The sequence below is a fragment of the Chenopodium album genome, chromosome 8, assembly GCF_948465745.1.
Source record: "Chenopodium album chromosome 8, dcCheAlbu1.1, whole genome shotgun sequence".
NCBI lineage: Eukaryota > Viridiplantae > Streptophyta > Magnoliopsida > Caryophyllales > Amaranthaceae > Chenopodium > Chenopodium album.
In genome coordinates, this window is record NC_137841.1 from 26415194 (window position 1) to 26419453 (window position 4260).

Here is a 4260-nt window from a genome sequence, read left to right on the forward strand (position 1 = left end):
AGCACATGACTCTCACATGAGGGTCAAAGCCGTGAAACCGGGTTAAGGTGTTACTTCGCAAAACAGAAAAAACATTGGCCCGTGTCATGCACCTATTGGAGTTAATGATCTCTTGGATCGTTAAGTGGTGTAACCTTCACCCTGTGAACAGTTTACAAGTTCCTAAAACTTGTTGACGACTCTTTTGCTCTAGCTTCCTTCCCTTTGGACGCGACCATGCTTAAGTGTATCATCACAGTGGGGCTCAAGTGTGGGATGGCTTGAAACATTCCCTACACCACTTCCTATGAGTGTCAAGCATATTAATCACATGCTTAGGTAGGCGCGCTTCGAACGACGCCTACAAAATGTACTTCCTCCGTTACACATTATGTGCAACAAACCTTGTTGCACGTTTTCCAAGACTCAATTTGTTAATAGGTGATTAAATAGGTGATTAACAAAGTAAAGACTTTGTGATTAAGGGTAGGAGAGATAAAGGGGGAAAATTAATCAACCACCACTACCACCCACCAGCAGCAACATCCACCACGCCCACCACCCACATCTACCCACACCCCAAGACCACCACCACCTCATCTCGTAGTCACCATCTCACCACCATCACTCCACCACCCCATCCCGTCTCATCACTTTAACCACCCAAAACCCACTCCAGACAACTCGCATCAACCACGAAATTGCAAAATCCACCACCCGATCGAAATCGCGGAACCACACCACTTGAGCGAAATTGCGAAAACCCACCACCTGATGAGCGAAATCGTGAAACCCCACCACCACCCTCACCTATCTTACCCACTACGATCTTTCACAATCGATCCATCTTTCACCAAATTTGCTTTAGATCTGAGATTTCAAGCTTACTCAAATTCTCCTTTTTCCTAATCAATTACCCACCACGCACGATCCTTTTCTCTGAGCGACTTTGAGAAGGGTAGAAAAGGTGGCAGCGACTTTGACGCGGGGAGGAGAAAGTGGCGGCTCTGTTGAGGGGAGGAGAAAATGGCGGTGAACTTCCTGGGAAAAGTGGCGGCGATCAAATAGAGTGGTGCGTGGTTGTGGTGTGGTGGGTGTGAGATCCAAAAGAAAAGAGAGAAAAGTGGTGGTGGTGGTGGTGGCTGAGAGGGAGGAGAGAGACAACGTGGTGGTGGTGTTAGTGGTAGATGTGGTTGTGAGAGGAGAGAGAATGTGGGTTAGGCTTGAATAATGGATTAACTAATTTAGATTAATAAATTAATAACATGTGATTTGATGTGTTTATTAAAGCTAAATAAGGGTAAATTGGTAATTATGCATAAAAAAACTTACTAAAAGAGGAAAGTTTTAGTTTGTTGCACATAGTATGTAACATCCATTTTTTGAAATTGTTGCAGATAATACGTAGCGGAGGAAATATAAGTTTTTTTTTAATGAACAGTGTTTGGACAATTATACCCTCGAAAAATGTTTATTTACTTATTTTCTATCATTAATGTTAGTTGCTTTGACCCCGGCCTAAACATAGTTGTTTACATATCAACAACAAAATTTGTGATTTAAGGTCAATCTGAAAGAACTTTCGAATATGGTTAGCTATGGAGCACAAATTGTGCGCGTTAGCTATCCTGGTAATATAAAAAGAGCATATCAAATCAAAAAGAAAAAAAATGCACACATAGAGAGAGAATGAAAGAAGTACTTCATATACATAATAAATTTATAACATTATGTTAAATACTTGTTATTTTAAATTGATAATAATAGTCCTTGATATATATATATACACACACACACACACACACACACACACACACATATAGGCGATCTTGCAGCCAGGCCACGAGACAACGACATTTGAAATTCCAGTTTTTCGCCAAGTTTCGAGTCACGTAGGAGACATATTAATATTATTGTGATTAGATGAGAAGTCACATTAGATTAAATTGGATAAATTTATTTAGGATAAAAAAGTATACATAAAATACTTTATAATAATTTTGAAATTTTTTTTTTATCTTTTTATTGACAATAGAATTATAATTATAGCAACACACCATATATTATAATCAATACTAATATACAATTAACAATAGAATATATTTTCCTATATAAATAACCACGTAATTATAATTATAAACATGGCCTTATAGCATTAATTTTAATAGTACAAAACATGCCCATAAATTAGTAAACTCTCTAAAATGGGTATCCGGAAAATGCCCAAGACACGTACTAGTATATATATAAAGAGGAGTTTTTTCCCGAAATTTTAAAGATGTAATTTTCTTAGCCCGCTATAGGCGTCATTCGAAGCGCGCCTAAGTAAAAGCATGTTATGAATATGATTGGCACTCATAGGTAGTGGGAATTGACGTATACGATTAGGGACAACGATTAAGGACAAGGAAAGTAGGGAGCCGCCAACAAGTTTTTAAGGAACTTGTAAACCGTTCACGAATCATAAAAGACAACCACAATAAAGGGACAACAAAAGGCAACAACGATTGACCCGTGAAGGTTACATCCCATTCATAATCCATGAGATTACTAACTCCATATGGTTCAAAACCATGAAAGGAGGATCGAGGATGATGGTACGAAGTGAGGCATGGAGTCACATTCACCCGTATTGGCCTCTACTCGATTCTTATAGTGAAAAGTGATTCCTTCGATCTCAAAGGCATACGAACAAAGATTCAATTCGCTCTAAACTATTATTATGCTAAATTGGTTGAATATTAATGCAACATATAATTCTAAAATATTTGTGATCACTTAATTAAACAACAAGATTAAAAAGGAACCTGAGCCGGTTGTCCAAATTATCTTATTAGTCGTGATTTTCAATTACATAAATAACAATAAAATTAACATTAATATTGGAAGCAATTTAACCATAATAAAAAGCATGATACTAGAAACAAGAATAAAAATAAGAGTAATTAAGTGATTAATTACTCACTTTCCGCGTTTCCTTGAATTGCTGCATCATGAATAAATTGTTAGTAACTTCAATAAATAATAGGTAGAATTGATTTGGTCCAAACCCTCAGTTAATTATACCTTTCGTGCCTTGTTTAAGTATAGAAATTCGGGTATTGTATGGACTCCTTGGAGTGCTTAGAGGATGTATTATGGAAGAATAGGGAGGCTAGTGTTTAGGCTAAAGAGGGAGAAGAGAATGATTTTGTGATCAAGATTGTTGACGATTGAAAAAGGGGTGAGATGACTTCTATTTATAAAGAAAAAAGAAGGGTCAAAGAATTAAGAAAAGATCCGAATTCGAATTGGAATAAAACTCTTGCAATAGGCAACAATTTTTATTATTTTTGTTTTTTATCATATCTTTTGATCCATAAATCGGAATAAAATAAATAATATGTTGTGAAAAGCTCTTGAAGTCTACTTTCTAACCTAATTAGATTCGGATTAAAATAGTTTGTAGAATAAAAGATATGGCCGAAATAGTGGGACGGTGTTAGTGTTGGATAGAGTTTCGTATTTCTTTTATATCTTTTTCGTTATATCTTGGAATTAATATTATAATATATCATTGAAAAGATAATTTCAAGAGCTATCCAATCATTTAAGATTTAGATAAAAACTATGAGGCATGAAAATCATATCTGACTATCTTTGAACGTCTTTCAATTCGAATAGAATTAGGACTTTAATAAATCGAAGTTTCATTCAATTTCAAACTCTTTAATCTTATCTTTTCATAAAGTATAATTAAGATCTTGTAGAAATTTATAGAAGCTTCCAATTAATCCTAATTGGTTTAGGAATGGGATTAAATCCTTTGGACCCTCCACATGATCATTGGATCGTAGCTAAGGTGGGCTTATGTTCGATTTAGACTTAGTTTAGTATTTTGACCATAACTTATTCATTATAACTGGAATTTGGGCTTAATAATATATCGTTGGAAAGCTCTTTTCAAAAACCATCCAAAATTCAATCATTGGACCCAGATTATCACTAGTAGAAAAATACAAAAAGGCACCGCTCTATGGCCACCGATTTTTGAAAACCGGTGGCTTAAAAAATGGGCGGGATAGGCTAATTCACATTGCCACCGGTTCAAACCAAACCGGTGGCATAAATGGTAAAGGCCACCGGTTTGAACCCGTGGCAATAATCAATTAAAAAAAGCGCCCCCCTTATAAACCCTAAACCCTACCTCGCATTACCCTCTCAGCCGCTCTTTCTCTCTCCTGCTCTCCCCTCTCCTGCTCTCCCCTCTCTTCTTTCTCTTTCAATTCATCTTCTCTGTTC